Source organism: Meles meles, chromosome 10, assembly GCF_922984935.1.
Source record: "Meles meles chromosome 10, mMelMel3.1 paternal haplotype, whole genome shotgun sequence".
NCBI classification, from domain to species: domain Eukaryota; kingdom Metazoa; phylum Chordata; class Mammalia; order Carnivora; family Mustelidae; genus Meles; species Meles meles.
In genome coordinates, this window is record NC_060075.1 from 60,295,305 (window position 1) to 60,308,332 (window position 13,028).

At 36.2% G+C, this 13,028-nt stretch overlaps 1 protein-coding gene across 3 annotated transcripts in view; it reads left to right on the plus strand.

The window, feature by feature from the left end:
- The window catches only part of AGMO (alkylglycerol monooxygenase), a 371,384-nt gene that overhangs the window by 225,882 nt on the left and 132,474 nt on the right, over positions 1-13,028 (plus strand). The gene's annotated exons all lie outside the window — the stretch shown is intronic.

Below are 13,028 nucleotides of genomic sequence, written 5' to 3' on the forward strand. Positions count from 1 at the left end.
TGCACTGAGATTTTACTATGTTCTAAATGTCTTACTCCTTTTACTTCATTTAATCTTCATATCAGTGTAACGGGGGTGTAGCTACTATTATTTTTATAATAAAAAATTTTAGTTACAGAGAGGTTGAAAACCTGTCTGAATTAACATAACTAATAAGTGAACAAGTCAGGAAACAAACTCAGACAGTCTGACACTGTAACTCTGAATTATCTAGCAACATTTTCTTCCATGTAATGATAGTAATACTCATCCACTCATGCAGTGTAGCAAAGCTACTTTGAAAAATGTAAAGACCAAAAAAAAAAAGGTTCTTATCAATTTGACTGCAAAAAATGTTTTGAAGACTAGTGGCTTCAGTGTTACCTCTGAAATCTTTAGTTTATGATGGAAGGGAGGGAAGACATAATGGCAAAATCTTTCAGGCTGCGCATCTACTGTTTCCAGAATCTGTCCTGTCCATCTAGGCACACAGGCCACCAATTCTTCAAGAGTAAATATTGACTGTGATTTGCCAAGAAAACATTTCCTTAACATGGTGTGTTAATACTATTTACGTACATGGTTTTGTGCAAAAATTTAACGACACAAAGGATAGCACATAGAAGCATCTGATACATTTTGGTTACTATCCTTGTTTGTATTACTATTAATACTCTATAATTAGATTATTATTGCTGTTTTTATTACTAGAGTATCATCATCATCATCATTATTATTTTAACCATTGAATTCCCATTGGTAAAACTGAATAAGTCTTCTCTGACCAGATGTCAATAACTATATGGTAAAGACTGGGCACGTATTTCCTTATCAACATTTTACCTGTGAAGCAACCTTTCCTCTCACTTCTTTTTAGGGTTCAAGAAAAGTGTAAATTACTAGTCATCAATTTGTATGTTTTTTAATTTAAATTCAAAATTTTAAAAAATCTAGTTATCAGTTTTTAAATTCTCAATTGTGAATTTCATATTTGTGTTACATTAGAACTTTATGTAAATTTTTACTATTTATCATAGTATTAATAGAACTAATTCTTTGCCCCACATAAGGAAGATAAAAACCTAATAAATATGGCCTCAGTGACTACATTCAGTAGGAATCAGGGGTGATTATATTATAAGGACACAATGTTCTCATCATTTTTCTTTGAAGCTATCATTAGAATCAGTGTCATTGAAACAGTTAATCCCTTCTTTTATAAATTAATGTTGTATATTTTGGGAACATCAGCTTGTAGCCCTGTGACTTTTCTCTATCTAGAAGGCTTGTTGGAAGTTTTCCTGTTATAATGCTTCATTATGTAAGTCAGATGCTGTAGATTTGCACAGTAACTGTCCTTCTACACTATGCCTGTACTGCTGGCTGTACCTACAGCTTTAAACAAATACATACAAGCAGACACAGAATGGAAAATTGACCTTCAACGTTTTTTAAAAATTTTTTTTTCAGCATAACAGTATTCATTGTTTTTGTACAGACCTTCAATTTTTACTTAGATTATAAAACAGTTCTTAGGTAATTACAATTCTGAGTCAGAAGTACAAAGTAGAATTTAAATTTGATCCTGTGATCAGTATGTGGAAGATTTATTCCCTTTAGCTTCTGTGCACAAGAATATGAAGAAAGGGAGTGGTGCTCAGACTATTTATAAATAGAATTAACTACTATAGAAATGCATAGTAGTTTATTTAGTGTGTGCAGTGGTTAGTCCATACCCTTGCATATTTCTTTAGCTAGGTCAGTTAATATTTTGACCACCAATTCATATACTTTTTTAAAGAAGATTATTTATTTGTTTGTTTGTTTGTTTGGAAATCATGAGTGGGAAGGGGGTGCGGTGCAGAGGGAGAGGGAGAGAGAATCTCAAGCAGACTCCATGCTGAGCAGGGACCCTGATATGGGACTTGATCCTGTGACCCTGGGACTATGACCTAAGCTAAAACCCACGAGGCCCACACTAAACCTACTGAACCACCCAGGTGCCCCCACCTTTTTCTTCTTTTACTTGCTTTTTCATTCATAGGAAATTTTTTAATTTTTAAAAATTTATTTTTTTCTTTAAAGACTTTATTTTCTTGAGAGTGAGAGAGCGCATGAGACAGAGAGTGCATAAGAGAGTGAGCATGAGTGAGGGGAGGGAGTAGCAGAGGGAGAGGGAGAAGCAGACTCCTGTTATGATAAGTTTTATCACTAAATGCTCTTTCAGTGCATCCCAAATATTGTTCTTTAATTTCTCTAGGAGTGTATAGTTTATAGAGGTGATTGGACAATGGAAATTGTTCCATGGAAGTTGGTGGGAATTAGAAAGGATGGGACTTTGGGGTGCCTGGGTGGCTCAGTGGGTTAAAGCCTCTGCCTTCGGCTCGGATCATGGTCTTGGGGTCCTGGGATCAAGCCTTGCATCAGGCTCTCTGCTTAGCGGGGAGCCTGCTTCCTCCTCTATCCCTGCCTACCTCTCTGCCTACTTGTAATCTCTATCAAATAAATTTTAAAAATCTAAAAAAAAAAAGAAAGAAAGAAAAATAAAAAAAAGGATGGGACTTTATTGACCCAGTTGTCTATGTTATGATTCTGGACTTTTTTTTTTCAAGATTTTATTTACTTATTTGTGAGAGAGACAAAGATAGTGACAGAGACAGCAAGGAAGAGAGCACAAATAGGGAGGAGAGGGAGAAGCAGACTCCACAATGAGTGGGAGTCAAACTTAGCGCTTAATCCCAGGACCCTGAGAACATGACCTGAGCTGAAGGCAGATGCTTAACTGACTGAGTCACCCAGGTACCCCTATTTTTTTAAACATTTTTTAAAAGATTTTATTTATTTATTTGACAGAGATCACAAGTAGGCAGAGAGGCAGGCAGAGAGAGGGGGAAGCAGGCTCTTTGCTCAGCAGAGAGCCCGATGTGGGGCTCGATCCCAGGACCCTGGGATCATGACCTGAGCCGAAGGCAGAGGCCTTAACCCACTGAACCACCCAGGCACCCCTATTTTTTAATTTTTTTAAGATTTTATTTATTCATTGAGGAGAGGAGAGGAGCAGAGGATGAGGGAGAAGCAGGTTCCCCACTGAACAGAGAGCCTGTTGTAGGGTTCAATTCCAGGACTCTGGTCTGGACCCAGGACCCAGAACCGAAGGCAGATGCCTAACCAACTGAGCCACCCAGGTACCCCTCATTCATAGGAAATTTGACAAAAGAACAATCCCTTCATTCTTTCCTTCATTTGTTTCTCACTAATGGCCAGCACAGACATTTTTTTCCTACTAACTCATGTGTAATTTGTTCTTTCTAAGATGTGCCTATGAAATTATGGTTGATTTCTTTTTCTTGCATCGGTAGCTTTAAAAATATCTAATCTGGGGCGCCTGGGTGGCTCAGTGGGTTAAGCCGCTGCCTTCGGCTCAGGTCATGATCTCAGGGTCCTGGGATCGAGTCCCGCATCGGGCTCTCTGCTCGGCGGCGAGCCTGCTTCCCTCTCTCTCTCTCTCTCTGCCTGCCTCTCTGTCTACTTGTGGTCTCTCTCTGTCAAATAAATTAAAAAAAAAAAATGTCTAATCTGATGAGCCTTTAAAGGGAAGCTAGCAAAATTAAACATAAATAGTTATATTTGACAAGTACATATGTATATAAGAGCATGGGAAATACTTGTTTACAGATATTTTGATCCTATATCTCTTTGTTTTATGTAACTTTTTAGTTAATTGGGAAGATAGTTAAGATAGTAGAGAAAGCATTGGCTTTGAATTCACACAAATCTGTCATTCCCAGCTCTGTAAGTTGGTTGTGTGGTCCTCAGGAAGTTATCTAAAATAACCACAGCTTAGCTCCCTAGCTTTTTCCCCTCAGCAAAAAGGAGAATAAAAATCCCCTAGGGGTTGTTTTGATACTCAGAAGACTAAAGGAGATAGAACATAGCATGATACCTGGTATGTAAGTAGTGAGTATTATTTATAATAATTATATCCATGTAAATTATAAACATACATACATACACAAAATATACAGACACATTTAAAATAATGTTTTTAAAACTAGGGCATTAGAAGCAATGAACATATGAACCTGAAAATATCTGCTTATTAGTGGCCAAATAATGAGTTGATTTCAGAAGAACTTTTGGAATATGAAGAATGGCTTTAAATTTAGACCTCAGGAAAATTCTAAAATCTGATTTACAGTTTTTAGCTTATGTTATTAAAACATCACTCCTAGATGGTAAGCCAGTTTGTATCTGCTGAAGGTGTGCACAAGAGCTGGGTAGAATTTGAACAGGAAGAACTTGGGGGGAGGGTGGAAAAAACTTGACTTAAAGGAGAGTACAAATGAAAAGTCAAGAAGCGGGGGAGACCACGGACTGCTCAAGTGATAACAGGTGCCTAGTAACAACAGCCCAAAGTGTGGATCCTGATAGGAGGTAAATGCCCATGGAAGATCAAACCAGCTTGCCTAATGCTTTCAATGGCGCAGAAACATTTATTCCACACTTACTGGAGCACCTGCTCCAGTAAAAACAGAGCAAAATCCTTGTCTTTGTGGAGATTAGCTTTTAATCAGTGTATTAATTTTTGATTGCTGTGTAACAAATTACCACAAATTTAGTGGCTTAAAACAACACACATTTATTATCTAACAGTTCCCGTGGGTCAGGAGGTCAGGCACCGTTTTGCTCAAAACTCTGTTAGGGTCTCAAGAGGCTGCATTTAAGGTAAGTCTTGGCCAGATTGTGTTCTCATCTGGAGGCTCAACGACGGAAAAATCCACTTCCAAGCTCATTCACATTGTTGACAGAACTCATTTCCCTGCAGCTGTATGACTTAGGGCCCCAGCTTTTTGCTGGCTTTTGAGCAGAGGCTGCTCTCAGGTGCTGGAGGCTGCCTACAGGTCCATGCAGTGTGGGTACCGTCAACATGGCTGCTTACTTCATCAAGCCCGCAAGGAGAACCTTTCTTCAGGAAGGCTCAACTGCTCTGCTGGAAGAGCTTTTAGCTGATGAAGCTACATTCCTCCAAGATTTTATCAAAGTTTTATCAAATGTTTTTTATAAAATGTTTTATCAAATGAAAACAACTGATTTCGGGTCCTGATTTCAGCTGCAAAATTCCTTCATCTATGCTGTATTCTGTTGGCTAGAAGCAAGTCAGAGCCTCACCCACACTCCAGGGGAAGGGATTATACAGGCTAACAGACCGTGAACGGCAAGGGTGGGGATCATGTGGCCACCCTAGTCTCTGTCTTCCACAGTTGGGGAGGATGCTCACAATAACTCAAACAAATACTTATACACATACACATATATGTTTTTACTCACATATATGGCTTAGTAGGTAATGATAATGACCATGTTAAAAATAAATCAGGGTTGGAGGAGGCAAAAGTTTTCAGAACATGGTACCCGAGAAAGGCTGGTGGCATTTCAGTTAAGACCTACTGTGGGGGCAAAAACCATATGGGTTCCTGGGGACGAGCAGGTAAAGGCAACATCAAGTACCAAGGTGCCAAGCCAGGGTGTCCTATCATGCACATGAACGTGTTTGCAACTGAGTAAGCAAGAGGGAAAGTGGTAGATAATACAGTCAGAGCAATAATGGGGGTCATACCACGTAAGCCCTTTTGGTCATTGTAATTACCATTTTACTCCAGGTAAAATCACCCCTCTGGAGAGTTGGAACACAGGACATGGATGAACTGACTTAGTGGCTGAATTGAGGACAACAAAACGGGGGAATAAGGAGAGAACGCAAGGGCAACAGTTAGGACACTATTGTAAATGTGAAGGTGAGAGGTTAGTGTCATAGAGAATGTGAGAAGTGGTCAGATTCAGGAAGCAATTTTAAAGTAGAAAAGGCAAGATTTGCTCACAGGTCAGATGAGAAAATGGAAAAAAAAAAACAAAGAAACAGGAGTTGAGAATGACTACAGTAGTTTTGGTCTGAGAAAATAAAAGAATGGAGTTACCATGAACTAAGATGGGTGGAATCTAGGAGGAAAAGTTGAAAGTGGCAGTGGATCTCCAAAGTCAATTTTATTTGATGGGATTTTGTTTATTGATTTCATAGTTAGCTTCTTGCTGATGGGGTTCTTAATCTGTTTTGCACAAACAGTTCAATGCAGAGAAGGCAAATGGGAAGAAAACACTGACATTTCATTAGTGGTTGTGCTTATGTGTTGTGACTCTATTTTTTTCTCTTTGAGATTTTTTCATTTTTTAATGAACATATATTACCTTTAATCCTGTATTGTGAAGTCTTTTCTTTTTTTTCAGCCAACTTTACCTGTTCAGGGTTTTGTAATAGGAGTTAAGATGAAATATATAAAAGACAGGTCTGAACCAGAGAGAAGTGAGAGCTTCAGTTAGATGCTTGAATGCTGTTGGCAATGCCAGGGAGCAGCATAACATGGATGGGAGGTGCTCCCACCAGCTGTGCTCCCAGGGCTACTATTTATAGGAGGTATCACTGTAAAGTAACTGAAATGATGTCATAAAACCATGATTTTTTTAAATTAAGACTAATTTTTTAGACCAATTTAAGTTTTTCAGAAAAACTGGGGGAAGGTAGAGATTTCCTACCTACCCCTTGCCCCTATGCATGCACTGCCTCTTCCGTTATCAACATCCCCCACCAGAATAGTGCATTTGTTATAACTGATGAGTCTAGGCTGACACATCAGAGCCACCCAAAGTCCATAATTTTCCTTATGGTTCTCTATTGGTGTTGAAAATTTGTAGTTTGGACCCATGTAAAGTAACAGGTATCCATTATTATAGAATCATACAGAGTATTTCCACTGCCTTAAAACTCCTCTGTGCTCTGCCTAGTCCTCTCTCCCTATGCTCCTTAATCCCTGAAAACCACTGATCTTTTCACTGTGTCCATAGTCCTGCCTTTAGTCATACAGTTGGAATCAATGAGTATAAAATATTTTCAGATTGTCTTCTTTCACTTAGTAATATGCATTTAAGTTTTCTTCATGTCTTTTCATGGGTTCATAGCTCTTTTCTTTTCTTTTTTTTTTTTTTGGTGCTGAGCTATTTTCCATTGTTTGGATATAACACAGTTTATTTATTCATTCACCTACTAAGGGACATTTTGGTTCAAGTTTTGGCAATTATGAATAACAATGCTATAAATATCCCTATGCAGGTTTTTCTGTGGACATAAGTTTTCAGTTCCTTTGGGTAAATACGAAGGAACACAACTGCTGGATCCTAAGAGTATGCTTAGTTTTGTCAGAAATCTCCAAATTGTCTTCCAAAATGACTGTACCATTTTGCATCCCTAAATAAGAATTACTTTTGCGGGACGCCTGGGTGGCTCAGTTGGTTAAGCGGCTGCCTTTGGCTTAGGTCATGATCCCAGCGTCCTAGGATCGAGTCCCACATCGGGCTCCTTGCTCAGCAGGGAGCCTGCTTCTCCCTCTGCCTCTGCCTGCCACTCTGTCTGCCTGTGCTTGCTCTCTCACATTCTCTCTCTCTCTGACAAATAAATAAATAAAATCTTAAAAAAAGAAAAAAGAATTTCTTTTGCTCCATATCCTCACCAGCATTTGGTGTTAACAGTGATCCAAATTTTGGCCATTCTAATAGGTGTGTAGTGATATCTCATTGTTTTAGTTTGCATTCCCTGTTGAAATATAATATGGAGCATCTTTTTGTATGATTGTGTATTCTTTGGTGAGATGTCTGTTAAGATCTTTGGCCCATTTTTTGAAAGTCTGGTTTTTTTTTTTATTGTTGAGTTTTAAGAGTTCTTTGTATATTTTAGATGATTGTTCTTCATCCAGTGTGTCTTTAGGAAATCTTTTCTCCCAGTCTATAGCTTATCTTCTCATTCTTCTGATACTGTCTTTTGCATAGCAGAAATTTTTAATTTAAAAAATTCAGCTTATAAATTATTTCTTTGATGGAGTGTGTCTTTGGTATTGTATCTAAGAAAGCAATGGCATACCCAAGATCATTATCTTCTAGGAGTTTTATAGTTTTTCACTTTTAAATTAAATTAAATATGTGACTTTTGAGTAAATTTTTGTAAAGATTATGTCTGTGTCAGATTCATTTGTGTCTATTTGTATGTCCATGTCTTTCAGCACCTTTCCTTAAAAAGACTGTCTTTGCTCCACTGTATTGTCCTTGCTTCCTTGTCAAAGATCATTTGGCTGTATTTATGGGCCACTTTCCTTGCTCTCTATTCTGTTCCATTGATATAACTGCCTTTTCTTTCATGAATACCACACTGCCTTGATCATGGTTGCTTTCCAGTAAGTCTTAAAGTCCGATAGTGTCAGTCCACCAACAGTGTCCTTCTCCTTCAAAATTGTGTTGGCTGTTTTGGGTCTTTTGCCTTTTCACTTAAACTAGAATCAGTTTGTTAATATTACAAATAAAGTTACTGGGATTTTGATGGTGACCACATTGCATCTATTTGGAAGAACTGACAATATTGAGTCTTCCTATACGTGAATGCAGACTATCTCTCCATTTATTTCATGGTTTGTTTGGTGTTTTTTTTTTAAGATTATTTATTTGAAAGATAGAGTGTGGGAAGGCAGGGGCCGAGGGAGAGGGAGACAGAGAGAATCTCAAGCAGACTCCCTCTGAGTGTGGAGCCCATGTTGAGCTCTGTCTCACAACCCTGAGATCATGACCTGAGCCAAAGGCAAGAGTTGGATGCTTAACCAACCCACTGAACCACCCAGACACCCCCTCCATTTATTTAGTTTTTCATTTCATTCTTGAAGTTTTGTAATTTTCCTCATACAGAACTTGTATATATAGTATTTTGTTAGATTTATTGCCTGAGTTGTTTTTTTTAGTTTTAATGTAAATGGCATTGCATTTTTATTTTCAGATTCCACTGGTTCATTCCTGGTATATAGGAAAAGAATTGACTTTTTATATTAACCTATACCTTGCAACCTTATCCTAATCACATATTAGTCCCAGCAGTTTTTTGTTGATTCTTTCAGATTTTCTACATAGATAATCATGTCATCTGCTTAGCTTAGCAAGAAAGGAACAGAATGAGGAGTTTTTAACTTTTTATTTGTGTATTTATCACTAAAATAATCAGAAAGCTTCAGTTATACTATATCCATATGTAACCTTTCTGGCTATATCATCATTTATTTAAATTTTTACCAATAAATATCATAGGTAATTTTAGTTTAATAATGCTACAGGTAGTATTCTAAGTGGTTTGTAAATATTATTTCCTTAAATACTCATAGGAACTTTAAAATGTAGATGCTACTATATGTCATGTTTAACAGATGAGGAAATTGACAAGTTGCCCAAGGCCACAATCCTTTATGTAGGAGAGACAGTATTCAAACCCAGACAGTCTCGAACCTGTGCCTTTAACGTGCTATACTATGAATCATGACTTGAATTTTTTAGCTACTGTTATGTGTCAGTGTTGGAGTTCTTTTTTTTTTTTTTCTTAAAGTCTGGATTCATTTAGTTGCAAGTGATAGAAAATTCAATAAACACTGGCTAAGAACAAAAGTGATTGGCATTCTTTAGGACCTGGTCCTGGATCCTGCTTTCTTCCCTGTCCACCCTTACCCATTTTTATTTCTTTAAACACATAGATGTGGAGATGACTCCCAAAATTTTATCCCCGACCGGAACGCTAACCTCAGCTATAAACTCACACATTCTGTTACCTATTTAAGATCTCTTGAATGCCATAGACACATTGCATATACAAATGTGAGCTCTTTTTTTAAAATTTTTTTATTCATTTCTTATTTTTTTATAAACATATAATGTATTTTTATCCCCAGGGGTACAGGTCTGTTACAAATGTGAGCTCTTAATGCATTCTCCTACATATCCTGTTCCATCTCAGTAGACTTGCATCTCAATAAATAGGCACCACAGACACTTCCATTCATTTCATATATCTAGGAATCATTCTTGTTTTACCTTCTCTTTTGCCACCCATCAGAAACTTCTGTGGCTTCAACTCCAAGATACTTCTCAGACTTCATCCCCATTGTCACATCTTAATTTAAAGCACCAGCATGTCTTGTTAGGTCTGCTACAGTATATTCCTAAATATTCATTCACTTTTCTTGATACTTTCCAATACATTTTATATGTATAACATGATAAATGTAATTTAAATTGCTAAATAGCTTTAGATGGCATTTAGGATAAAATCCAAACCCTTTACCATAACCTATAAGGCCTTCAGTGAAACATTCATAGACATAGTCAGTTGCCACTACTGGCTCATTCCTCAATTTTGGAAGTTATGTTAATAAAAAGAATATATGGATAAATAAAATTACAGCTCTAAAATACAGCAGCTTACTTTATTTCTGATAGAGTCATGAGAAAGATTGTGTAACTTTTTACATTTGCATAGTTAGGAATTTCTTGGAAGAAACCTACTTCTACAGAAAAAAAAAAAAGAAAAACTGTGATGTATTTGCAGGTCACTTTGATTCATCTCAATATTTTTCTTTAGTTAGCTCATCTTTTAAAATTTAAATATGCTTATTTTAAATGGAAAAATTTTTACTATAGTAATAGAAAGCCCTAAAGTTAAAGATACCCAGAAATAGAAATACCCAATTTAAAAGGTCATAAGTTTTTGAAATAAAAATACTAGTAAAAATAATAACCCTAACTCACAAAAATCATATCTGAAAAATTAAATCCCTATAAAAATGTCATTAAATGTGATTATTCAGCAATATAGGGATATTTAGCTTTAATGTGATTGTCAGAATCACTTCTAGCATTCACATTTCCATCCTAATTCCATCCCAAAAGACTCATTTGAATGCGGTCAAAACAAACAAGTGAAATTAAGTAAAAAGAAAAAAAAAGACTTTGTGCCTCAAACTAATGTTACACTGTATATTAATTAACTGGAATTTAAATAAAAACTTGAAACTAAAAATAAAATTAAAAATAAATCACATGATCAAAAAAAAAAATTAAGATAAGTAACAACCTGAAAACTCACAGAGAGGTGCTTCTTTGTCTCACAGGCCCTGATTGTGGGTCCTGGAGATCAACCTTGAGGACACATTCGGTGTGAGAAGATATATATACTTGGTCCCCCAAGAGATGGATATCGGTACATTCCTTTCAGGGTACCAGAAGTCCCTGCTAAGTAATGGAGAGTAGTGTTTAGATCTTAAAGACCTTGGGAAGGAACTCAGTTTGGAGTGCAGAAAATCTCACCTGCATCCAAAGAAGATACCCTTGGAGGGATCCTGAGCAACCTGTCCCAGAGTTCCGACTGAAATCATATTGAGTACCACCATTAGTATGTATCTTAACCTTTAGGAAACATCCTAAAGTTGTTTTTCCATGTGGTTATAAAATTTACCACTATCAGCGTACACATGCCCTCACCAAAGCCAGAATTATCTTAACTTTTGTTCATCTGGGGATTAAATGTCTCATTGTATTTCTAATTGCCATTTTCCTGTTTACTGCTGAAGTGAATCATTATTTCATCTTTATTGACCATTCATATTTCTTTTCCTGTGATAGGTTTTTTCATGTCATTTACTCATTTTTCTATTTGTTTGTTATTTTCTTCTCCTTTTTAGAAATTCTGTATACGAAGAAATCCTTTTTCATTTATATTTGTTACAAACCATATTCTCCCAGTGTGTAGTTCATCTCGTTGCCCTGGGATTGAACTCAGGTGGATCTCATTTCTACACAGTAATGCCAAATAACAATATACTGCTTCCAGTATATTGTTATAGGAAGTATAACAGTATATGAAGATGGTATTACTAAATCATTCATTATAAGTAATTCAGATAAACATAAGCTTTTTTCTATATGGTGTTCGATATATCTAGCATTAATCCTCATCTAACCACCAGTATGTCTACATAACCCCTGAACAGGGCTATGAATCAAGGCTATAATTATGCAAAAATATGATGCTAACATATAATTTGAAGATTAATTCCACAATCATGGCTCCTTTAGCAAGATTATGAACTATTTGAATTTTAAATACACGTATCGGGATTTCCCCCGTCCTTTTGTAGGGGAGATTACTCAAATTTAAAGTTTATCCAAAATTTACTCTGTGGCATAGCAAAATTGCTAAAATATATTGAAATTCCTCTGTATACATGATGCTATATTACTGAAAATATGTTATATGACATAAGAAATTTTTATTGTTAGCAAAAAAATGCAGAATTCGTGGAATAGCGTAAAAGACACAAATACTGAGGGGTTTTTTTTTTTAGCAAATTTCCTTTGAGATTTTGTCATGTGTTCATATAATAAAGCTTTGTCACTTTTTCCTTAACCTTTAACTCAATTTAAGTGCTATTGCCACTTTTAAAATATTTTGTTCTTTCACATTCCCTTGTCATATTTTTATTATCTGAAGATAATTTTTTCAAGGTTTTTCAGGGTTATCATAATATAAAATTAACAAATGTTCACTCTGTTTCAAGTTCTGTGCAAAGAGTTTTATGTGTGTAATCTTATTCATAATGCACATGTATCTCCTATTTCATACCATGTGCTAACCTGTAAGAGTGGATAGAAAATAACTAATGTAGGGGTACCTGGGTTGTGCAGTTCTTTAAGCATCCAACTCTTGGTTTCCACTCAGGTCATGATCTCAGGACATGAAATTGAGGCCCCACATCCCCTCAACGCAGTCTGCTTAGGATTCTCTCTCCCTCTTCCTCTGCCCTCCCACTCATGTTCTCTCTCTCTCTAAAATGAGTAAATAAATCTCTAAAAAAAGAAAAGAAAAGAACGAATGTATTTCGGTGAGAAGCAGGCTAATAGGTGAAAATAAGTTATTTGAGGTGATTTATATGTAGGCCTTTAAAAGAAAAACTGTCCCTATTACTTTTTCTTGCTATGAACAACAAACAAAATATGTGGTAACCAAAATGAAGTAATACTAGAATATAGTACTGTTTTTTTCTTTAAATACATATTATATATATATGTGTACATATATATATAATTATACTAGATTATATAAATGTGTGTGTGTGTGTGTGTGTGTGTGTGTAGCCACA